A 26,040-nucleotide genomic window follows, 5' to 3' on the forward strand; every position below is an offset into this window, starting at 1 on the left:
GTGGGCATCTTCAAACATGTAGATACCAGTCTTCAAGCCTCATACAACAACACTACTTCCTGTAAAGATTTCCACATACAAACAAATTCCCCTGCATGCCATGAGGAATGCTACAAAGCAAGGCAACCTATAATTACACTTCCAATAAATGCAAATGCACAAAATAGTTTCAAAACGGTTGCCACAGATTTCAGCAATACCTTTTGGTTTACCATATGCATAACCGACTAGCTCGAACTTGACTTAAAAAATCAAAATAATACTAAATGCCTGGTACATTTGTAGAAGGAAATGCCAACAGCACCATGTGCTACAGATAAGTGAGACTATGATAGAAAGTGAAGCCCAAGAGATCAAAATTCTTCACGTCTACTTCCTCCTTAATAAATTATTATAATTTCAGACAGTATTAATGGAACCCAAATATCAGCTGAAATCTACTTCTCCTTGATTCAAACATCCCATGGGTTGTAGAAGACCAAAGTCCTCTCCAAAAGTTCTACACAGTTGGGGGGATGAAGAAAGGTGTTGCTGGTATGTTGACAAGGCTGCCTTGCCTCTGAATGCCTGCTTCTGCCAAATTTGTTCATGTTCTGGCTCTTTTTGTTTGTGCTCACCCTATTCTATTCTACCTGGAACAAGGTCTTTCCCATTACTCTAAATCAGAAAACAAAAGCATGAATGCTTAGGACAGACTTTACTAAAGGCTAAGGAGTCGGGGCAATTTACAACTGCAGAAACAGAAACAATCTCATCAAATATTAAACATTCTTGCTCTTAAAAATCCTTCAATCACCCCAACTGATGGGAATTTCCACTCACTGCCTTTACCCTCTGTGGCCCCCCAGCATCACAGCTCCTTCCCCGGCTACTCTCCTCTTCTCCCTCTCCTCTCCTTTATCTTCCCAACCCCAGCTCAACTCTCTGCCTGCCCAGCCTTCAAAAAATTCATACTAAGACCCTTTCAGATATTTAGACCCAATACGGTACGCAGCAGAATGAAACAAGATCCATTTACCTTTGAAGCCAAATGTTGTTGGTCTTGCCCTTTCCCCCATTGATAGTATAATCATGTTTGTTTGTTAATGTAATTTGTCACAGGATTTGAAAATCTGGAGAAATGAGTGATTTATGTCTTTGTATGTCAAAACCTTTTTAAAATATAAAATTCAAATTAACCCAAGTATTCAAAGTAATTCTAATGAGCCAGGTCTCACATTTGGAGGGGGTGGGGAGCACATGAAAATTTATTACTGTCATGTCTTCACCATCAAACTTATGATCTTGGTCTTGCCTTCCTGCCTTTTTACAAGATCAGAAGAGACACATTGGCCACTTAGACAACCTTAAAGTGAATGTGTCACCGACAGCATGACCTTTGGGACCAAATCCTACAGCCAGAACTTCATCATTTTTCTCAATAAAATTCAAACAACCATCATTGGGATGTTTTGTTTTGTTTTGTTTTGTTTTGTTTTGTTTTGGGGGGTTCATTTTTTATTTTATTTTTTTGCCATTTTTGATCAGCGAGACCCTGACATATTTCCTGATGCCAGAATTTGGCTGTTTGGCTTCAGCCTCTACTTTTCCCAGCACAGTTCCCTTTGCACGGGAAGCATCTCCAAAAGGATTGGCTTTCAAGGCTGTGCCCAAATGGGCTTTCTTGTCCTGTTTATCATGCCACGTCTGATCTCATCGGTGACTATGAAGATTCCTGGCAATATGACACTTGCCCAACCTGCCAGCACCATGGCCCTAAGCAAAAGAGACACCAGGTCCCTCGTTTTGTGTCCATGTTTGTTCAGTCTTAAACTTCTCCAGATGGAGGGCCATACTGGCTCAGTGTCTTGAGGCACTTTCTCTGATACAACTATCTCCAACTGCTACAGACCCTCTAAGAAAGATGGGAGTGGTCTTAACATGAGTGAATCGTGTGACAATTAAGAAAATAATCTTGGGCAGCCCCGGTGGCTCAGCAGTTTAGCGCCACCTTCAGCCCAGGGCCTGATCCTGGAGACCCAGGATCAAGTCCCGCGTCAGGCTCCCTGCATGGAGCCTGCTTCTCCCTCTGCTTCTCCCTCTGCTTCTCCCTCTGCCTCTCTCTCTCTCTGTCTCTCATGAACAAATAAATAAAATCTTAAAAAAATAATAATAATCTTTTCCAGTTTCTTTTTTTTTTTTAAGATTTGATTTATTTATTGAGTCACACAGAGAAAGAGAGAGAGAGAGAGAGAGAGAGAGGCAGAGGTCTCCAGGATCACGCCCTGAGCTGCAGGCGGCTTTAAACCGCTGTGCCACGGGGGCTGCCCTCTTTTCCAGTTTCTAACTGACTTTTGTTATCACATAAATTACTTTCTCTTCCAAATTGGGTTTGTTTGTTTGTTTTTTGGCTTTCTATAGACCAAATTTGTTTACAAACCATGTGCCTTCATACTGTTTTCAATAATTTGTAGTCATGTAATAAATGACAGTTAAATAGGGGCAGAGTCTTTCATTCTCAAACATCACTATCCGGAGTGTCACTAATCCTAGTATTCAATTCCCAAATATGAAGTAAGTCTAAATGATACCACACTTTCACACCTTTCTTTTTTGCTCGGGTTATTAATCTAATAATATCAGTTTGGGATCAGTATACTTTGAAAAAAAAAAAAGGGAAGAAGTATTTTTGCTAAAGAGGAAAAGAGTTCCCAGGTTTACCTTTTTTCTTCATCTAGCCAAAGCCATATTTCTGGCTAAAGGTGTCTCTTACTCACCTTGTTATTCAATTCATGGTTTAGAGATGCCCTGGAGGCAGAGATGATTGCTGAAGGCTTATGCTATCCAGCCCTATGACTCATCAATCCTATGAGTCCACAGTTTGTAATTATAACATAATGGAAGATATTATTTTATGAAAGGAGAAGCTACGACTTGTCCAAAAAAGGAATACAGCTTATAGTAAATATAAGAGGAATTAGAACACAAGTTAACAAACACTTTCCTTTTGTATGAACAGGATTTGAAAGAGTCATTTTAGATAGGAAACAGAGACGCCTAAAGCTTAATTCATTATTTAAAACATTTGGTTTATTCTTTATGAAAAAATTATCCTAAATTATGTGGGTTTTGCTCTTGAGAAATTAAGCTTTTGAAGAAAAGGGTTTAAATATTTTAATATTAATTAAAGTGTATTTTTACTTATTTACTTCAGTTACTTAAGTTTATATTTTAAATTTCCTTTTACTGTTGATATACTTTCACTTAATTAACAAAAAATGCATCACTACCATAATATAAACACACGTGTTTTAAAAAAAGCAAGCGATCTGCCAATATGATGAGTAGCTACATTTAAAATGCAAATCCTTTATGAACCAACTGACTTACAGTAATTGTGCTGTATTTTTCCATTACAGACAAGAGCATTTTGGACTATCTTATGAATTCAGAGTCCAGGGAATTCCAATGAGATAATGTCATTGACCTTGAGTACAAATAATCGGTGGTGAATATTGTAATATGATAATGTGAAAGTTGCAAGGAGTTCATTCTCAGACTCTACCAGAAAACCTGCTAAATCAACAATAGGATGAGACACAGTGTGAACTAAGAGAGCAGAACTCTAAGGCATGTTACCTAAAATAGAAAGGCTTCTAAACAACTGAGAGATTAAGTGTGAGCTCTCACGATTAACTGCTATTAAATTAGTTTGGCTTGTGAGCATCTATCATGTACCTATCAGCCCTGTGTCACTTAAGTGGCCAAAGGTAAATGTCAACTTTCAGCTGAGCGGTTCTCATTGGGTAGTTCCTTCTGCCTATTGTATCACTTAAATCAACTAGTGTTCCTACCACTCGGAAAGCATGCAGCTTCCTCAGAAATGCCCCTGTTTCTGCAAGCAATACAGTCCTCGGTGTATAAAAGACAAATACTGACTCTTTAAAGGGGAATACCATAGGTGAACGGGATTATCTGAGCCACGCTATGTATGTTTACACCCACAGGCTGCCAAAAAAAATCCTTGATATTTGTCAGAAATGCAGTTGTAATTAGGGAAAGCAGAAGAAAACCAACTTCAGTTTGCTAACTGACCTGAGGCATCTAATTTATGTACATGTTCATTTTGTTAAAACATGCAAGCAAAGAGCTATTGGAAGCCATATGCCATTCGTTATGAAAAGCACATTCCTTTAGTCTTTGTAACAAAAGCCATATGGCTTTCCGAAAGTTAATTATATCATAAATATGCTGTAATAGTGGGGAGTGTGGTCTAGCAATTGCTGGAAGAAACTTTTGAGACCTGGCTTTGAGTCAATTTCTCAATGGATTCCATTTAGAACCTTGGGGGAAGTGACATGGTCATTGTGCCTCCGTTTCCCAATATTCAAAGTGAAGACCATAATAATATGGAACCTACGTGGGAGAAGAAAATGGAAATGTCTTCCCACTTAAAGGTAAAATAATGCTTCAGACTATAACTCGGGTCAATAAAACAGTAAAGCAGTAAAAGATTTTTTTTTGAAATACTGATTGGTTCATCAAAACGGTCTCTTCCTCCTTCTAATACATCCTTCCCACCGTTGCCAGAGTAGTCTTTCTGGAGGTTGTTTAACTCCATTGTTAAATGTTACTTATAAAATAGCACTTGAACTCTATAAATGGCCTTTATAGTCTGCCCCAGCCTGCTGTCCAGACTCATCTGCCAGCAGTCTCTCCCTGCCCTGACACACAGGCATACACACCACATCCTAAGACAGATCATTCTCATTTATTTCTCTGTGTGTTTCAAGGTCTGCTCCTCTGGCCTGCTCCCTTGGAAGAGGCCCTACCTCCTCTTCTCCACTTATCTCCTATATGCGTGTGTCAAGACCCGGACCGTCGTCTTACCCATGGTGAGATGTTGGACTTCCTCAGGCCATTTGTAGTTCCCTGCTCGAAGCTACCATGGCACTTGCTGCATACCTTCTTAAACACTTATTAGATTGTGCAGTCTTTATTTGTAAACATACCCCTTCTCCTCCACCAGAATTGGGCTTCCGAAGTAGAGAGTCTAAAGCCTGGCAAATAGTAGGTACTCAATAGTATTGAGTTTACTAGTTTATCGTCCACTTTTTAAAAATAGAGGCAACTGGCTATTTGACCCCGGGAGTCAAGTTTTTAACTAGTTTCCATATTCATTTCAACCTTTCAACTCTCCCTCCATCTGTAACATTTTCTAATAGTCCAGAAAATGACCCCAAGGGACTCATAATGTTCTACCAACAACAGACTCTTCCACTGCGCTATCTTTTTGATGCAAGAAAATGAAAGGATTTTAGAACATTTTTAAACAAAGATTAAAGCCAAGAGTTTTCTGGTTAAACTTCAGCTAACCAAAAAATTAAATGAAACACAGTCCTCATTCCTGAAGCATTTCAGTTAATCATGGTTTTATGGAAACTTAATCCAGCACAGAGGCTGAACTGAAACAAGACAGCCAACAAGTCCAACAGATAATTACATCTCCATCTGACATAACCAAACTGGGTATAGTTGTGCATGGCGTAATAGTAATGAATGTAAATTGTCTAACATTAAATTCTCATCTCAGCGATACAAAACATTGCTCTAATAGCCTAATTTGACTTTTTAAAAATGTTACTTCATTATGCTTCTGGTTTACACTTAAATGAGACAGAAAAACCTCTCTCAGATTCCATAGGATTTGGATTTTCTAAAAAGTGGGTGTCCAAAGAATCCTCGTTCAGAAACTAAATCATCTCCACATGTGCTAAGAGTAGCAAAAAGAAAGAGAGAGAGAGAGAGAGAGAGAGAGAGAAAAGAAGAAAAGAAAAGAAAGAAAAGAAAAGAAAAGAAAGAAAAGAAAAGAAAGAAAAGAAAAGAAAAGAAAAGAAAAGAAAAGAAAAGAAAAGAAAAGAAAAGAAAAGAGAGAACATTTATGTCTCTGATACTCACATAACTTGGAAAAAAACCAAAAGAATGTCTGAAAGTTAAAGAGGAGAGAGGGCAGAGAGTCTGACTTACAAATTGGTTGGGAGCTATTTTATAGGGAACAAGTTTTAGGATCTGATTTAAGGGCAAGGCAACAGGGAAATACTAATAATAATAAAGGCAAGAGGGAATCATTGATATAGTTGAGCTCCAAAACTTTAATCTCCTCAAAATAGTTTCCAGATGGTTAAGAATGTCTTTCTATGTACAGTATTTTCAGGAGCGAAATAAAAAGTTATCCATTTGCTTACATGGTAATTTTTCAGCAAGATGCCACATTCATTTTAAATTGTCATTGCTGATATCAACCCTTTGATGTTGGAGACACCTGCCTGGGGGCCAGCAGCATACTCTATCAGAATGTCAGGAACTGTCACGAGGACCCGGGCCCTGGGAGACAGGGCTGTGCGTCATGGGTATGTAGCAATTCTGTGCTTTGATGTCTACTTTCCCTCCAGAAGGAGAGTACTAACCAAATGTCTCAAGATTTTCTCCTTTCTTCCCTCTGCATCTATAGGATGCAAGTCATGGAATGATTACAGGGGAGAAGTAACGAAAAGATTACAGAGGGAAATAAGGTGGCATTTCTTGATTCTTCTTTTCATCTCAGTGACAACAGACCCAGACTGGGACTCAGAAGACTGGAAGCTCATCCTCAAACCCGTTTCTTTGCTAAATTAATGAATTTCTCTGTACTTCACTTTCTCTGCCGTCCTTCTATTTTCTTAATAGAAATATGACAGTATGAATAACCCTATTAACTGCATGTGCATTTCTTAAAAGTCTACTATATACACACAACGACTTTTTAAATTACCAAACCATGCATTTATTCATTCATTCGACAACTACTTTTGAACACCTGCTATATATCAGACTCTGGTTGCTGAAATTTAATGGTAATTAAAACACGGTACCTCTTCTCATGGAGTTTAAAGTCTAATTTGGAAGCCAAGGACTGATCAAATAATCACACACATAGGGAGTTACAAACTGGTGTGTATATAATTATAATACACAGTTAATAGCGGTGGTGGTATTATCTTCGTTCTACAGATAAGGAAACTGAGGCCCACCCCCCGGGATTAAATAACTTACCTGCTGTCATACAACCAGTAAGTAGAGTCAAAATTCAAGCCCAGCCTCTTGTTCCTACAGTTTGTCTGCTGAAACATGTCGAAAACTATGGTTTTTTGGTAAAATAATCTAGACAGCATGTTCAAAACCTATCTCTGTCCCCTCACTGTTCTGCTGGTGATTTTAACCGCCTCACACAAAGGATAAATTCCACTTGGTAACTCTTTGTGAGAGTTACATTTAAAACAAAGAAAAGCAAAACTTTCAATTCCTTTCAATCAGAAATTTGATCTACTAGGATAAAAAAAAAAAAGGAGATGATTTCCTAATTGCTTTTTAAAAACAGGAGGCTCCGTTGCTCATGTTTTAGCAAAATGTCTTCTCCCATTGTCCTTGCACAGTAAGCTGTACATAGGTTGATAGAATTTCTACCCTGAAGGAAATGATTCTAAAATTTGATGCAATGCAATGTGAAATGGTGCCATCAGTCTAAATTTGAGTCTTAAAAATAAGGTGGGAAAGCCAGACCTGAACAGACCTCGTTCTAGCTCCACACCATTTTGAGGCTAGAAACGCATCTACAGAAGGTATGTTGACAACTACAACATTTTCATCTCAAATCATGCTGCTTCCCAGGCTTCAGCCATGCCAGAAGATTTCAAGAGCCAAAGAAAAAAAGGAGCACAGCAAAGGAGACGTGCTCTGACAAGTTAGTGTGGAATGCCTTTTGACTTTTTCTTACAGCGGAAAGATTCTTTGGGGGATGAAGATTAAGCAATCATCAGAAATGAGCCTCCTCATATGACTAGAGAATTAGCACGGAGACTATTTTTTGAACTTAAAGCATCAGAAGCCCAGATTGAAATGAAGAATTACTACAAACAACTAACCATCGTTATGCTTGATACTGCTTACAAGACAAAACAGGAATCTTTTGGGCAACTGCCATCAAGATGTGTTAGGGAGCAGGAGTTTCACTCGTGCGCAGAAAATTGAGAACATGAAAAATTGTGTATAGTTGTTGAGATGTGTAAACATCTAAAACAAAAATAACACAAGAATCTATAAAAGCACTTTTTCTCAGCAAGGTCCATGAAATACATGGAGTACTGATTAGTCCTTATTTTGTAAATGGGGAGGGGTGGGGGGGAAGCTCAGCTCTAACATGACAAGTTAATACTTTAAGAAAAAGAATATACCAGAACATGCGGGCCCACATCACTCCTTAGCAGAACTCCAACTTGAATCTCCTAAACTTGTCATGAAAATGTTAGCTTTAAGCAGCTGCGCTTTTCTCAGGAATGGGAGGGGTCAAGCTAAATGATTGGTGATTGGCCACCAGGAAGCAAAATGTAAATGAGGAAGATAAGTGGGGGAACCTCCCCACCCAGTATCACATTAAAAATAAGTGTCTTCACATAGGTCAGAATGGCAGACTATTTTCCATTCCCTTCACTCGACTCTTTAGTCCTGTAAATAAATAAGAATGCTCTTTCTCCACATCCTCTCCAACTTTGGTTGTTTCCAGTCATGTTAATTTTCCCCATTCTCACTGGTGTGAGGTGGGATCTCATTGTGGTTTTGATTTGTATTTCCCTGATGGCAAGTGATGTGGAGCATTTTCTCCTGTGCTTGTTGGCCATGCGGATGTCTTCTTTGGTGAAATGTCTGTTCATGTCTTTTGCCCATTTCACGATCGGATTGTTTGTTGCTTGGGTGTTGAGAAACGAACAAAGGGTAGTGGAAGGGGAGGCGGCGAGAGGTGGGGTGACTGGGTGACGGGCACTGAGGAGGACACTCGATGGGATGACCACTGGGTGTTATACTATATGTTGGCAAATCGAACTTCAATTAAAAAAAAAAAAAAAAAGAAAACAGGTAAAGCTTAATAAAGTTACTTTCAAATGGGTAAAAAAAAAAAAAAAAAAAAAGAATGCTCTGAGCAAGATACACCCAGCAAGAGACACACCCCTTTCAGACAAAAGCTAAGCTTTGTCTGCTTGCTTTGGCCTAGATTTTACAGCTAAGATACTGAGGTGGGAACAATTGGAAGAACTGGCTAAACTAACTTTCTCCGCCAGAAATGGGCGTAGGAATGATGTAGGAAATAAAGGGATCTCCCAGACCAGCTTTTCCTGTTTTAAGCCACTGATAACCAAGCTTAGGGGTCTTAGTACATAGGAGCCTGGTGACTGGGTTTCAATTTGAAGAACGAAATGATTTAGAATGAAATGCAGCCAGCCGCAGCACCGCATGACTAAGAGTCCACTGAGGCAGACCTTTTGTCTATTAACAAAAGACCTAGGAAGTGTTATGCCAAACAAATCAAAGTTCTATCTTTAGGGGAACTTAACAATTGTCTGGGAAGTGCCCACGAAACAGCCATGCAAATTTTCAAAGCAACAAACGGTAAAAGCGAGCCCGTATGGCTCAAACTGGGTAATAAATCACAGCCAGTGTTTATCAAATGCCAGACACTTTACAAACATCTTAACCTCCATTTCACAGATGAACAAACTGAGGCTCACAGGGCTTATTTGCCTTGCCCAAAGTTACATAGAGGTTGGCTACATATCCTGCTCTTCTCTCTACCATCACTCCCCACCCGTAGATACAGTGCCCTACTACTATTGTAGTGCAGGTAACCTGGAAAAGTCATTATAAAATAATGTTGAATGAAAAAAATAATATGAACTGTGTACTTCACAATCATGTAAAAGTTCATATGCAGGTAAGAAAGAAATGGAAGGAAATAGGAAGCACATTTAAAAGTCGTGTTAGGGTGGTAGGGTTACGGAGGAGTCTTGAAAATTCCTCTTTATGTTTTTGCAAATAGATAAATACTTGTCAAATGCTTAAATGATTATGCACTGAGGAGCATGTTCAGAACCAGGTAAAATCAATCACCAGGGAAGACTGCCCAGATAAGGCGGGTTTTCATGACCATCTCGGGTTTATGTTGGCCAAAGGCAGAAAGAAGTTGCCAGAGCAGTGACAAGACTCTTAATTCAGCAAATTCAAAGGCACTAAAATAAAGCAAGGCCAGTGCGGCATGGAGACAGTTGTCGGGAAGGACGAGATGTCTGAATTTTATAAGCTGGAAAATAAAGAGGAACACCATGACAGCGTATGAGGAACTTTATTCTAACCGCTGTGTGCAGGATGGTTGAGAGGACAGAGACCAGGGCAGGGAAACCACCAGAAAACTGTGGAATGAGAAAAGCATTTGATGTGGTGCAAGTTTCCAGTCTTCCCTCAAAGCATAGCATTATCTAAACTACCCCATAAACTACCCTCAGATAAGCACATCCGCTGCATGTTACTCTTCTCTTAAGTGAGAGTTGGGGTACCTACAATCTCAGTGATCCGTGAGACTTGTACCACACCAGGGTGATCACACGCATGAAGCTCTACAGGTATATAAATAATATGAATTAAGACTATTCAATGCACTGAAGTGTTGCTCTTCCCCTGCCCTTGAGAAACCCAGGAGAGCTTGAATAAGCCTCACGTGTGAGTGGGTATCCACGACGCACCCATTAGAGAAATAATGTAATTAAAGTGAAATGCTCTGACTTGCATTTCATTAGTCACCGATAGATAAGCCAAATATAGCGCAAAGTTTAAATATGTCTAGCTGGGTGGTGGACAAGCTGCTAGAGGTAAGTAAGTGAATAAATTGATGTTTAAAAATAGCTGCTATTTTAGGACCATACAACACAAGGGCTTTGTGCGCTCACTTTTGTGTGACTTCACACCACGGTAGGAGCACATACTTCAGGACGACTGCTCTTGTTCTAATTATGGAAATGACGGGACTGATCGAATTACTCACAGCCTATCTTGCATTACACCAAAGAAACGACTGGGCTTTGATATGATGACTGAGAATTACAGCCATTTGATAGGATGATTGAGAATTACAGCCATTTCTCCAGGCCTTTGAAGGAAAGGAAAGCTCAACTGATGATACAAACGTAAACCAGGGCGGTGGAAGGTTGTTCGACCTTCCAGACCGCTCAGGTGGGCTTGGTTGTTTTTACCCTTAGCTACTCCTGCCTCATTTAAAGGAAACTAGCTCGTAGGAAAAGGAGCTATTGTAATCTGGACAGAACTACTATTTTTTGATGGTACTTTTTATAGGTATTTTTGATGGGTGTCTCCTTTGTATAGTATCGGCTAGATTTTATTTATTTTTTTAATAAATTAATTTTTATTGGTCTTCAATTTACCAACATACAGAATAACACCCAGTGCTCATCCCGTCAAGTGTCCCCCTCAGTTCGGCTAGATTTTAAAATAAGCACTTTGTCCAACTAAAAAGGATCGGGGGAGAGGTAGAATGACTGATGAGCCTGTAGCGGCCTGATGTCCATAATCTGATTGGTTCACTCCCCATGTCTTTGCTCCTAGAAATACCACCAAAGGATGCAGAAGCTTCGCCTACCTCATGGGTTCGGTGGCTTGCTGTGGGTGGTGTGGTTAAGAAAACAACCAGGTTGGTGGTGGGGGGACCCCCCTTCATTCCTGAAGCTGAAACCCTGGGCTCTTGTGCAAAGGGAGAGAATGAGACTTCTCCTGGGCTGCCTGGGGCAGGGAATAGAAAAATCAGTGGCCACACGGACACAGCACAGTCTTGTCCCTTCATGCCCCAGACAGTGAGTATTACATGCATGATAATACGGTTTCTGCTCACATTTATTTTCACCTCCAGGTAGATGGTGGTTATTAAAGAGTCAATTGATCCACTTTCTTGGGCAATGCCCATTCATTTTTGACATTCACCCTTCCCCATCCTGCAGGATACTCCTCCACATGCACAAACATGTGTCAAAAGATGAGAAAGCCAACGTTCTAAGCCAACGTGTAACAGGATAGCTTCCCAGATGCCAGTGTTTCGATGGTAGAGTCACAAATGACCCTCCCCACGGTGCTGCAGGTCAAGTATGGAAGGACACTGAGACGTCATGGCTCCAGATCCGGTTTTTTTCTCCCCTTCTCTGGTTAGCCTAAGCTAGGGCAAAGGGTAATGAACAAATGCATGAAATAAATTTCTACCAGCCCATATGCACGGAACTACATAAAAATAGCATAATGGTTAACCCCGATTGGTGTGTATTTTCCTGCCTTTCCAAATCAGGTTTGCTTCCTCTCCCTGCTGACCCGCACTGTATTCTCTCCCGCCCTACCCTCAAAAAGTGTTCACAAGAGGGGACTCAGAAGACTGATGGTCCTTCAGGACAGAACGACTAATGAGGCTTTCAGTGGGCCCTTCTTTAGAATAAAGAGCTGTAGGTCCCTGCAGCTGATAAGACGGGGGCCCAGGAAAGGTCTGCTTGGAGCCTCTGAAATGCTGCCTGCCTTCCCCCAGGATTCACACACATTCTTGAGTTGGCCCCGATGCCAACTGCCAGGAGAACCAACTAGCCGCTCGTTGCTTATATTTCATTTATATCCATTCCACCAATATTTATTTCTTGGTTGCTGTGGCAGCATGTTTATTTGCTGAGTTCAGTATTTAAAGGAGACTGTGAGGGTAACGTCCTTAACCAAGAAATGTGACCAGTAGCTTCGGACGCCCGGCCCCCGTTCTCTGTTGGCATTCTTCCTAAAACTGGAAATACTGACCCAAAGAATCGTGCTCCTCAATCCCTCCTTTATCAACAGCGACTCTGGAGGAGGCAGGAGAGCACCATGATGTCAGCAGGACGTTGACAGGGACCTTCTTGGCACCTCCTTCCCCGCACTCACCAACACCCCCAGGTGAGAGCAATGCGGCTTCCGTGCAAGCAAAACTCAGCACAGAACTGGCCGGGTTGGGTTTATGTGGGCACACACTTATGCTGCGTGATCACCATCTTCCCCCTTTCCCCCTCCGAAGCTTCTCGTCCTGGTCCCTCAGCCCAGGCCACAGTGACTGATGGCATGAGCTGGGGAGACGGATACTGAATTCAAATCCCAATGCCATTGACTCCATATCAAGTTTTGGGCAAGTTTCCTAATTGCTCTGAACCTCACCTTCTCCATCCGTAAAATGGGGATATACGACCACTCTGCAGACTGATACAAGGATGAAATGGAATCATGCGTGCAAAGCAGTATGCCAGCTACCTCATAAACGCTCAGTGAGTGCCAGCTACTATTATTAATGAACCACCATATATGTAGGTGCTCAGTTGAAGCGGTACCCTAGGCACCATTCCACTTTTCCTTCTCTGTAGTCGACCTGAACTTTGGGCCAATTAATTCTACTTCCTAAATTCCAGTGAAATCCATTTCCTCCTCCCCTTCCCTGCGACAATAGCTCAACGTCTTTTCTACTATTATAATCTTTTAACTTACCTGGTACATTCACCCTCTTCCAACCATTCTGCGCACTTCCCAACAGTGTGAATTTTCCAAAATGGAAAGGTGTTCCTGACATTCCCCGTGTTCGGGTCCTCGGGGGGCTCCACGTGTTGCCTTCAGGATGCAGTCCTGGTTCCTCCGAGCAGCATTCAGAGCAAGGACCGCATCTCACTGCCCCCTCTCCTTCCTCACAGAATGGTTTCTACCTCTTACAACAGCCTCAGGTCCAACTGTCTTTGCACAGACTGTTCCCTGTACATGTTCTTGTCTTGACAGGATAGACTCCCATGTATCCTCTTTTTTTTTTTTTAAGATTTTATTTATTTATTCATGACACAGAGAGGCAGAGACACAGGCAGAGGGAGAAGCAGGCCCCCCTTGGGGAGCCTGGTGTGGGACTCAATCCCAGGACCCCGGGATCACACCCTGAGCCCAAGGCAGATGCCCAACCGCTGAGCCACCCAGGCATCCCCCCGCCCATGTATCCTCTTAAGACTCCATAGCCAGAGTTCTTTCCCAACAGTCTTTCTAACTCCTCGCTCACACATTAGACTAGTTTATTTTCTGTTCACTTGTCTGTCTCCCTTTGTTTAGGACTGAGTTCCTTGAGGTGAGGGGCTGTTTATCCTGCTGCATCTGGATCCCCAGCAACAAACACAGATGCTGGGTCAGTTCATCCAACAAACATTCAGTGAGCCAAGCGCTGAACTCGGTGCTAGGCACACACTTGCTTTCCACCACTGCATAGGCCCCTGTGGCTCTGTGAGTCTTGGTGCCACAGGGAAATGTGAGCAGGATCTGACTACCTAAGCTCTGTCGTCAGGATTCCCACGCAAACCTCAGTAGCTGCCCACTGGTAGATGCAAACCCTTCCGTGTAAGTGTTACCTAAATTTAGTCTCACAAAAACCCCGGAAAATATTACCTAAGTTTTGCAAATCAAAAAGCTCTGAGAGACTTAATGGCTTGTCCAACGTCAACCGGCTGGTGGTTAGCACCCCTGGGTATTAGGAGAGGCGGCCTTGCAGGCAGCTATGAGATAGCTTTTGGAGCAAGACCAATACCAGTTCAAATCCCAGCCTTTCCACATCTGAGCTGTATGGGCTTACAGAAGTTACTTCATCCCTTTGGGCCTGAGTTCCCCTCTCTTGGAAAGAGGGGGAAATAATACTTATCTGTCAACTTCACATGGGTTGTGTGAAATCCAAATTAAAAACTGAACATAAAAAAAAATAAAAAAATAAAAATAAAAAATAAAAAATAAAAACTGAACATAAGCTTTTGGTCCCAGAGCCTCTAAGATTCGCAGGGGGACCCAAAATCATTTCAGAGCCCATATTCTTAATCATTCCATGGTTCTTACTTTCTGAAGAAGGATTGAGACTGAGAGGAGAAAAATCAATTCGATCTGAAGTTATACAGGGAACCTGAGGTCCAAACCGAATGCTCTTGTGTCCAGGAATCAAGGACACCAAGAAAATGACCTGTGCATCAAGTACATTCTAGATATTTCCTAGAGAATTCAGATCTTGTCTGCCACCAAGTCACGAGGCTTTGTGAGGCGGGGAAGTCCTTCAAAAAGTACAAATAGACAGGATTGTTTTCATTACTAAGTCTGAGTTGGGGCCTTCTGAAGGTCCGGTGAAAATGTCAGGTTATCTAAACATCATCTCCTTCTCCTATCAATTCTGTGGGTAGTAGGCATTTGAATACCCACTAAAATTAGTTGTTAATTTTGTCAGGTAGAGTACTTTGGTCCCATTTTGTGAAAATAACGTGACCTACTTATAGGTGTGGTATAAACGGAATAAAATTGTTTTCACCGTTAATCGTAATCTTAAAGCTCTAGACAATGATAATAATATTACACAATTATTAAGCTCATACTATGTGCCAGGTACTGGGGATTTTTTTTTTTTTAAATACGTTATTTCACATAATGGAAGAACCCAGTGAGCTATCTGAAGCCTAGTTATCCTCAGCCATTCTGTACAAAGTACCTATTAGATAGTAGGCCCTGGGCTCTCAGGGACCCAATATAAGTAACATGCCTCCCCTGTCCTCAAGGGACTTACCATGAAGCTCCAACTTAGATCTCACCTTGGACAAAAGGAGGGATAAATAAATACCTAGGTAGACTCAGTGGAGTAGTCCGCCTTAATCTAATACAAGCCAATGGGCAAAGGAGGGTAAATCATCACTGCAGTGTAGAGGCAGTAGGAAAGGAAAGTAGAGCTGGGAAATTAGGAAAGTCTCCATGGAAAGACACTCTCTGAGATCACGAGGCCTCCATAGGATTGTCTTAGCTCTAGACTCCAGTGTCCTTTGCTATTCTCATTAGAATTTCCATTCTATTTATAATTTTGACCTAAGTCCCAGCACCTGTTGTGACTCTATCTCGCAATCAAAGTAAGAGGATCTGGCTTGCCTCTCTCTCTCTGTGTGTGTTCACAGGGTTGCTCCCTTGCAAACCCTATTTTCCCATGATCTGCCTCTCACCCTTGACATAGTGTGACTGCCACCAGAGCACAGGTCCCTTGGTCTGTACCTCACTGAGTCTGAGTCACGGAAACATTCCAAACGAGGATGGGAAATGACAGAAGGAGTTCCTGGCTTCAGCAGGATTTGTCTTCTTTGTGAGGACAACGTGACCTCAAATTAGACTGTGTCTTTTGGGTTGGGATATCATACCATTTTGTGAAACTGCTTCTAAAAATCATGTTTTATAATAAGACCAAGTTTTCACTAAACAGTGAAGCCTTTCATTTGGCACATTAGACGGTGTTCTTTAAAAACCCCAATATTCAGGAGGCCTGGGTGGCTCAGTGGTTGAGCATCTGTCTTTGGCTCAGATCAGGATCCCGGGGTTCCAGGATCAAGTCCCACACAGGGCTCCCTGCACAGAGCCTGCTTCTCCCTCTGCCTTTGTCTCTGCCCCTCTCTGTGTCTCTTGTGAATAAATAAATAAAATCCTTAAAAAAATAAAAATTAAAAAAAAAATAAAAACCCCAATATTCAGGAGTAGTCTTAGGATTACGTTTACCTTTGAGTTGGATCTAACAAAATTTCACCTTATCGGTAGTTCTGGTGTTGACAGACTACTCAAATGCATTAACAACCTGGAAACATTCACTCCGAATATACAAATAACAACACTTGTGCATAAGCCGATATAACTCATCCAAGATTTAAATCATTGCATTCCTTTGTCCTAATACGTCTTCCTGGTTTGGGGAGGCTTTGAATTATATAACTCAAAAACCACACACTAGCAACTCAGACACAAGCATACACATGCTTGAAGCTTGTGTGTATTTGCAGGCTGTAGACGTGACTTTTATGCCGTCCTATTCCCCCCTTTTCAGGGTAGCCTCGAGCTGTAGAATGTGCCAGAAGCCATTTCTCAACAAGGCAGATCTGGCCAGGCCCCTTGCCCACATAGAACCTCGCCATCAATTACCGAACCAGGTTGAAGTTCCCTAAGGAGGATGAAGGTCTGCCACGGTGTCTCCACCTGAGTTTCAGCAGCTTCCCCAGCTGCCCCAGGCACCTCAGGATTTCCAGCCTTCGGGAATGGACCCCCTCAGTCCCCTCCACAGGCTCCAGCTCGCCTACTCTGTACCCTTTGCCCAGACTCCCCCTCAGCCTACAGGGCCTCCTGTCTGGATCCCTTCCAGGCAGACCTTTGTCCTTGTCCTAAAGACAAATTCAAACGCCAGTCTCCCTGAGATGGCTGTCACTCCTCCCCACGTCCTTCCTCGGGGGTCACAGCATCCTCTCCCACTGCCCTACCTTATTATGACAGTTCGTACACGGTGCTGTCACTATGGGCGGACGGGGCTGCCTCCCCTACGCCCGGGCCCCCCAGGCCAAGATGACTTCTTCCCCAGCCCCAGCACGTCTCCATCAACAGGGCCCATTCGCAGTAGATGTTTGTCAAATAAATAAGTGAACAGAATAGGTGAAATCGATCTTTCATCTTCCTCCACCTTCCCCATCCCCGGCTGCCCTTCCTCACCCTTCCTCCCACCCCTGCCCCGGCCCTGACTTCCCGGCCCTCGTCAATGCCCACTCTCAGTCCCTAGATGTCCATTCGGTTCCAGCCACCACACTCCTCACCTGCTCTCATTAATGGTTTTGATAAACTCATGAGGCCGGTTGATAAACTCAGCGATCATGTCAATGCTGACGTGGGGTTTTGGAAATTTGCCAGGTGACCAAAGCTTTGGCCAAAGTAACGAATGTCTAACTGTAGGACTTTAGGCAGTTGGAGGCTCTCTCACCGTCCCTGCACCCACGCCTGGCATTTGGTGTAGGAGTTGACTTCTCATGACTGTTACAGGTGCCAGTATCTCTGTAAACTCTTGGCTGTGCGGACCTGGGCCCTGGGGAGTCAGCCGGCCTCAAACCGAGGGGCCCAGCCATTCTAGAACTACCAAATTATTGAAGCTGCTTGAAAAAAATAGATGTTTTGGATTTTATTTCATTTTGTTTTTTTAACAAGGGTCCTCTCATGTAAATTACACATAAGGGAGGCTTTACCTCCGAAAACAACAAAAAAATTAAACTCAGCAGACCTTATTTAAACACATTAGTTCATTGCATCTTCTTATTTGGTGAACAGTTGAACACATAGTTATTTCCTAATGGGGGAAGGGGATATAGAACCATTAAAACCCTGGTGAGAGCTGAGCAGAGGAAAAACTCTATCTCAATGGTCTCTGAGTAGAGATAACAAGGTAAAGGGTAAACAGAAGATGAGCTCAGAAGAAAACCAGAGTTTTCAATGAACATCCAGCTCTGTTGCCCAGGAATCTGCAAGCTCCCTCTGTTGGGTGAGACACCCTCTTAGGAGGATAAAGGACGCATAGTGAGTCCTACCACCTGTACTGCACATCAAAAGAGGGCATGAACTATATGGAAGACCCACTCTCCCCAATTTCTGTACATCGGGCTGCTCGAGCTATAAACAGATAAAGAGGATACCGCCCGCCTTAGCATCCTCAGAATGGCCCCTGAAGCCAAGGCCACACTAACCAAAGCAGGAAAGCCAATCACAAACCATCTGGATACATAGAAAGATCCTGAACTCACCTCCCCCCCCAATCCCCAGCCTGAGTCCACAGCTACAGATGGAACAGTTTCCTCTTCAAAAGCCCTAAAGGCTGGCTGAGTGACAACTACATGGTAGGTAAATGAGAAGAAAACTGGGTGGGAGAGGCTGTGACACACTCTCACCATAAACCCCATCCCTGGCGCAGTGACTCATCACTGGGAGGGAACTCAAAACCCAGAACTCCTTCCTCCCTGAGGAGCAAAAGGCTCAAACCCTACATCGAGCATCCCAAATTTTATGACACACACATAAGAGATGACCCTCCCAAAGATCCAATTTTGAAAACCAAGGGGGCCCACGGTCCCAAGAGCCATGGAACAGCTGTGATCTGAGACAGGGTTCTTAAAGGGTCCACTACTCACCAGGGCCAGGGCCCAGCTCATAGGTAGCCTTGGCACCCACACTTTAGTGAAGGAGGCTCACCCACTTCTACTAAGCCCTGGCTGAGAAGCAGGCATATGATTGACGACACACATTTAGGAGGTGGCTGGAATGCTGTGCAGGGACAGGCACTGGTGGCACCATCTAGGCACTCCCTTTGCATGCTCCAGAGCACCAGTGTCTCCCAAGAGGGAGACTTTAAATGCATCTGGTGCCCTGATTTTTGCAGTTGCCACCCAGGGGATGCCTGCCTCTTGATCACTGGAGGCCAGGGGAGCTTGTGTTCCTGTCACATGGCACTGGAGTAATTCTCCTGTCCGGCACCCCAGTTTTTGTGCTGCCAGGGGATGCCTCTTTATCACCCGGTTCTAGGGACCAGCAGGGTTGATGCTGGTGGCCCTTCAGAACTGTATGTATTTGCATCCTGTTATAAAGTGTTGCCTGAGAGTCTGGCTTGAATGTAGGTGCTGAGATCCTCCCCTTTGGGACACTGACAGGTCTTGGCACATCCTCCACCGCTGGGTGCCACTGAAAATATATTAGGCTGTTTACACAAATACAGGAGTTTGAGGAACAACCAAAAGCTGGGGCAGAGCTAAACAAAAAGCTTCAACTCCTACATGAGGCCGCTCCTTCGAGACCGGGGAGCTCTTTGTTTCCTTATTTTCTCAGGTATTCATTAAAAATGCCCCTTTCCTACGGAGGCCTTCCTTGGCAGCCCCAAGTAAAATCTCAACCTCTCCTTAATACTTTCTAGCCCCCTTCCTTGTTTTTCTCGAACACATTGCTATTTAACATGCAAAATATTTTCATACTATTTTGATTTCTCCCACATTACAACAAAATCAGTGATTTATATCTATTTTTGCTTCTTCTTTTTTTTTTTTTTTTTTACTGCTTCGCTCCTTCTTGTAGAGCAGCACCTGACATATGGTAGGTGTTCTATACATACATAGCAAATGAATGGATAAACATAAATATATCAGCCTTCCACATATGTGTGGGTTTGTTCCTGGGCTCACTTTCTCATGCTATCATTCTCATTGTTTACCCTGCATAAATATGGCACTGTCTGATTACAGCTTTGATATAAAAAAGTCTTCATATCTGGTTAGGAAATTTCCTGCCTCTTTTGCCCCAATTCTGTATCTTGACTTTCCTCAAAACTTTTTGTCTTATAAAGGGGCATCTGGGTGGCTCAGTAGTTGAGCGTCTGCCTTTGTCTCAGGGCGTGATCCCCAGGTCGGGGATCAAGTCCCACATCGGGTTCCCTACAGGGAGCCTGCTTCTCCCTCTGCCTCTGTTTCTGCCTCTCTCTGTGTGTCTTTCATGAATAAATAAATTAAATCTTTAAAAAAAAACTTTTTGTCTATTATTGCTCTTTTGCTGTTTTATATATATTTTAGAGTCATCTTGTCAAAACGCTATGGGGGTTTTGATTTGCAATTTATAGATGAATTTGGAGGAGGATTCACATTTTCACAATATCGGGTCTTCTTGTCTGAATTGTAACAGGTAGTTCAATAAGTGAAAGAGCCCAGATGAGAATCCAGGTCTGTCAGCCTTTCACAGCAACCAATTCTATTTCCTTCTGTTGAACTTTGTGAAACTGATTATACATGTGGCAGGACTCTGGAGCTCACTCTGCTTAGTGTCATAACCACATCCTAAAATGCTGGCGGACTGCCCTCCTTCACTTGTAACACGTTCTGTAATTGACTCAAGGGGCTGTTGTCATCCTGTGGTCAAATGCAGTCGGTCCTCTATGTCTTCTCTGAGTGTGGCAATGACCTTCACCTCTGGAAAACATCTTTGTAGTCGCCCTGGGAGGAGGGTTTTTGATTCACTTTTAAATTAATTGCCTTGGGAATAAAAGGGAAAGTTTAAAAGAAGGTAGTGACATATAACACCCAGGCTCCTCTCATTTTACTCTGCTAACATGTTCCTCATGAACCATGAGAATTCATGAGGCAATAATTGGAGTGCTTGAGCAATCCTGTAAGGGATTGCAAGTTCCTGTTAATGTGTGCTGCCACTCTCCTGCCCCATGCCAGTGAGAGACTGCTAGTCAAACATCATCCTCTTCACCAGTGGGCCTAGACGGTCTTAGAATCCTTTCAATAATGTGCTCCAGTAAGGTCTACTAATTGATTGGCTTTGGTAAAAAGGGGAAACCTATTTACCTTTTTCTCTTTTAGTCTAATAAGTTTTAAAACACTTAAAACTGGGATGAGGACAAAGTCAGGGTCTGCTCTGTGGCTTTGGAAGGACACTAGGAACACTCACTCTGAAAGAGCATGTCAGCCCCTTTGTGTAAAGGCCTTGAGTGGAGGAGCCATCTGAATTTGTGAAAGCAGAGGTTTGGCTCTGATATGGACTAGATAACAAAGTACGTGTGGGTGCCCAGAGGGTACAGAAAGAACTGGGCTTAGTAGCAAAAGCAGATGACCCACCAGGTGGTGTTGGTCCAGAATGCAATGTATGAATACTGCCTTTCTTCAAGAATAGCAAGGGACATCATGGGTTGGGTTATAGAACTACTGTCATGTTAATTTTAAATAATAAACTTCACATCAGTAAAATCATATTTAACACCAAAAGTAAAGGGATTCCACTCTTACTTTACTATTATTGATCCAAACTGCCTATTATCCTGTGGATCCAGGATTGATGCTGAGCAAGGCAGTACTTGAACACGGCTGAGCTCTGCTGGGGTCAGACATGGGTTCAAATCTTTGCCACTTTCAAGGCATGTGTCTTGAGACAACATATATAATCTCCTTAGTTTCCTCCTTTGTAAACCAGGGATAATAATAGAACTTACCTAAAAGGGTTGCTTGAAGATTGAACTACTGCATTTTAGTGCTTAACTTGGCACCAATAAGCGCTCAACCCTGTATTAGTATCAAAAATTTCTCTGTCTGTCTTACTCATAGACAATGAGCTTAAAAGTGATGACAGAGTTCGGGGGTGTCTGGCTGGCTCAGTCAGTGGAATATTTGACTTTTAATCTTGAGGTCATGAGTTCAAGCCACACATTGGTCATAGATCTTACCTTAAAAAAACAAAAAAACTTAAAAGAGAGTTTGGGACTGATTAGAAGAATGGATTTTCTTGATGTCTGAGTCTTGAATCAATATAAATGTGACATGATCTTTGCTGCTAAGAGCCTGATTTGACTCACAAATTATATCTACACATTTTAAAGAATAAAATTTGGGCTCTAAGTTACAAACTGTATCAAAAAAATTCTCTTGACTTTTAATGTCATCATTTTAGAATCATGGATTCTTAAAATCATTTTAGAATCAAATATTGACAGGTTAAAAAGAGTTTTGCCTGAAATATTAAAAGTTAAATATTGCTGAAGGTATAGTTTTAGTTTTAGTTTACATTTTAGTCTTAAACTTTCAGACTATTAACAAAATAAGCATTAGGATAACTAATACAGTTTAGAAAAAATAAGAAAAAATGCAAGGGTTAAGAATTTCTGATAGGTCTATGTGATTTAAGAGACATGAAAATGGGAATATTTCATATATATTTTTGACAGAACAATTTCTTGATGCCCTAAAAAGGGGACAGAAAATGTAAACTTTGACTTAGTTCTCTGGAGAGGGTTTTGATTTACATAATAATCCTTACTGTATATATGACTAACAATCAAGTGTCAAAATATGTAGGCAAAAACTGATAAAATTGGAAGGAGAAAGAGATGAATCCACTATCATTTTGGAGATTTGAACATGTCTTTTATCAGAAATGGACAGATACAGCAGACAGAAAATCAGTAAAGACATAGTTGAACTCAACAGTATCATTAATCAACAGTATATAATTGACATTTATGGACTATCTCATCCAACAACAGCAAAATATCCATTCTTCTCGTGCTCACATGGAACATTCACCAAGATAGACCATATTCTGGGCCATAACACATGACTTAGCAAATTCAAAATAATAGAAATCAGGAGTGCCTGAGTGGTTCAGTCAGTTGAACGTCTGACTCTTGGCTCAGGTCATGATCTCAGGGTCATGAGATGAAGCCCTGCATTGGGCTCTGCACTCAGTGAGGAGTCTGCTTGAGATTCTCTTTCTCTCTCCCGCTGGCCTTTCCCCTGCTCATGTGTGCACTCTCTCGCTCTCTCGCTCTCTCTCTCTCTCAAAAATAAATAAGTAAATCTTTTTTAAAAAGTAATAGAAATCATACAGGGTCTGCACTCAAACCACAAGGGAATTAAACTAGGAACCAATGAAAGGAAAATATCGGAAAATGCCAAAATACTTGGAGATTAAGCAACATACTTCTAAATAACATGCATCAGAGAAATTTTGAGAGAAATTTAAAAATATTTTGGACTGAGTGAAAATGAAAATACAACTTATCAAAATTTGGAAGATACAGTGAAAACACTGCATAAAGGGAAACTTACAGTTTTGAAGATATGTTTGAAGATAACAAAGTTCTAAGTTTCCACCACAGAAAACTAGTCCAAAATAAGCAGAAGAAAACAAATAATAAATAATAGAGCAGAAATCAATGAAATTAAAAAGGAAATCAAAAGAAAGTCAATGAAATGAAAAGCTGATTCTTTGAAAAGATCAATAAAATCAATAAGTCTCTGGACAAAGAAAAAAAGACAAATTACTAATATACTAATTACTAATAAAAGACTTCATACTGTCAAGATGTCAGTTCTTCCCAACTTGATCTATAGATTTAACACAATCTCAGTCAAATTCCAGGCAAGTTTATTTCATGAATATCAATAAACTGATTCTAAAATTTATATGGAGAGGCAAAAGACCAGAATAGCTAAAAAAAATCACTGAAGAAGGACAAAGCTAGAGGACTGATACTACCTGACTTTAAGACTTAATATGAATGTATAGCAATAAGACAGTGTATTACTGACTTATATACACACACACACACACACACACACACACACAAATCAACAGAACAGAATAGAAAGCCCAGAAATAGACTCACATGAATATAATCAAGTTGCCTTTGACAAAGGAACAAAAGTGATACAATGGAGCAAAGATAGTCTTTTCAACATGATGGTGCAGCAACTGGACAATCACATGCAAAAAAAAAATTAATCTAGATCTTCATTGCTTCAAAAAAACTAACTCAGAATGGGTTATAGATCTAAACGTAAAACACAAAACTACAAAACTTCTAGAGTATAACACAGGGAAAAATCTAGATGACCTTGAGCAAAGTGATGACTTTTTAGATAAAACTCCAAAGGCACAATCCATAAAAGAAATAATTGATAAGCTAGACTCCATTAAAATTAAAAATTTGGGGGGCTCCTGGGTGGCTCAGTCAGTTAAGTATCTGCCTTCAGCTCAGATCATGATTCCAGTTCCTGGGATTGAGCCCTGTGCCCTGTGACGGGCTTCCTGCTCAATGGGGAGCCAGCTCCTCCCACTCCTTCTGCAGCGCCCTCTGCTTATGTTCTCTCTCTCTCTCTCTCTCCCAAATAAAATCTTTCTTAGAAAATTAAAAACTTTGCTCTGGGAAAGATTCTGTCAAGAAAATGAGAAGATAAGCCACAAACTGGGAGAAAATATTTGTAAAAGACGTAACTGATAAAGGACTATAATCCAAAACATACAAAGAACTCTGAAAGCTCAACAGTAAGACAAACAACCCAACTATTAAATGGGCAGAAGACCTGAACAGAAACCTCACCAAAGAAGATATATAGATGGCAAATAAACATATGAGAACATCTTCAACATCATCGCCATTAGGGAATTGCAAATTAAAACAAGATACCAGTACACATCTGTTGGAGTGGACTAAATTCAAAGTGCTGACAACACTAAATGCTGACAAGGATATGGAGCAACAAAAACTCTCATTCATTGTGGTAGGAATGCAAAATTGTACCCCCATTTTAGAAGACGGTTTAGTGATTTCTGACAAAATTAGACATTCTTTTACCATGCAGTACAGCAATGGTACCTCTTGGTATTTAATCCTAGGAGCTGAAAACTTATGTCCACACAAACACTTGCAAACAGAAATTTACAGAAGCTTTATTCATCATAATTGCCAAAACTTTGAAACAACCAAGATTTCCTTCAGTAGATGAATTGATAAATAAACTGTGGTATATTCAAAGAAAGGAATATTCAACACTAAACAGAAGTAAACTATCAAGTCATAAAAAGATGTAAACTTAGATGTATATAATTAAGTAAAAGAAGATTTAGCAAAACTATGGAGATAGCAGAAGGATCAGTGGTTGCAGGGGGTAGGGGGGATGAAAGGATGAATAGCAGAGCATAGAAGATTTCAGAAAGCAGTGACACCACTCTATACACTATAAGTACATGTTATCATGCACTTGTAATAACCTATCAAATGTGCAACACCAAGAGGGAACCCTAATGTAAGCAAAGACCTTTGGAAAATAATGATGTGTTAATATAGACTCATTGACTGTAATAAATATGCCACCGTGATGAGAGATGTTGATGGTGAGAGAGGCTGAGCCTATGTAGGGATTAAATAGTACATGGGAACTCTGGACTTTCTGCTTAATTTTGCTGTAACTCAAGACTACTCTAAAAAATAATCTATTTTTAAAACCTGTATACCTAAAAATGTAATTATTCTTCTTTCATACACATGCTGTATCCTGTTTTCTCTCATTTTTCTTTCTGTCCTTCGCACTAGTTAGATATTGGACGTCTTAGCTTATCCTTCTAATTTTGTTCCCTTTTCTTTTTTTTTTTTTAGAAGATTTTATTTATTTATTCATGAGAGACACACAGAGAGAGAGGCAGAGACATAGGCTAAGGGAGAAGTAGGCTCCATGCAAGGAGCCCAATGTGGGACTCAATCCAGGATCCCGGGATCACGCCCTGAGCCAAAGGCAGACAGATGCTCAACTACTGAGCCACCCAAGCGTCCCTGTTCCCTTTTCTTTCCATTGCTGTTGGTTTTGTCTTTTTGTTCTGCCTTCTGAGAAATTTCTTCATTATACTCCAAACTTCTTCCTGAATTTTTTCCTGCTATAGCGTTTTTAAATTTCTGTATGTTTCATGTTCTCTGCATTTTTCCACCTCCAATCCTCTACCTCCCAGCCCTAGATTCTGTTTATTTCTTATAATATCTCC

General features: G+C 41.3%; 1 pseudogene; it reads right to left on the reverse strand.

Moving 5' to 3' along the window:
• Nucleotides 1-1,276: 1,276 nt before the first annotated feature.
• On the reverse strand, nucleotides 1,277-7,148 carry LOC112921214 (small ribosomal subunit protein uS12-like; annotated as a pseudogene).
• Nucleotides 7,149-26,040: the final 18,892 nt, after the last annotated feature.

This window comes from Vulpes vulpes, chromosome 8 (genome assembly GCF_048418805.1).
Source record: "Vulpes vulpes isolate BD-2025 chromosome 8, VulVul3, whole genome shotgun sequence".
NCBI lineage: Eukaryota > Metazoa > Chordata > Mammalia > Carnivora > Canidae > Vulpes > Vulpes vulpes.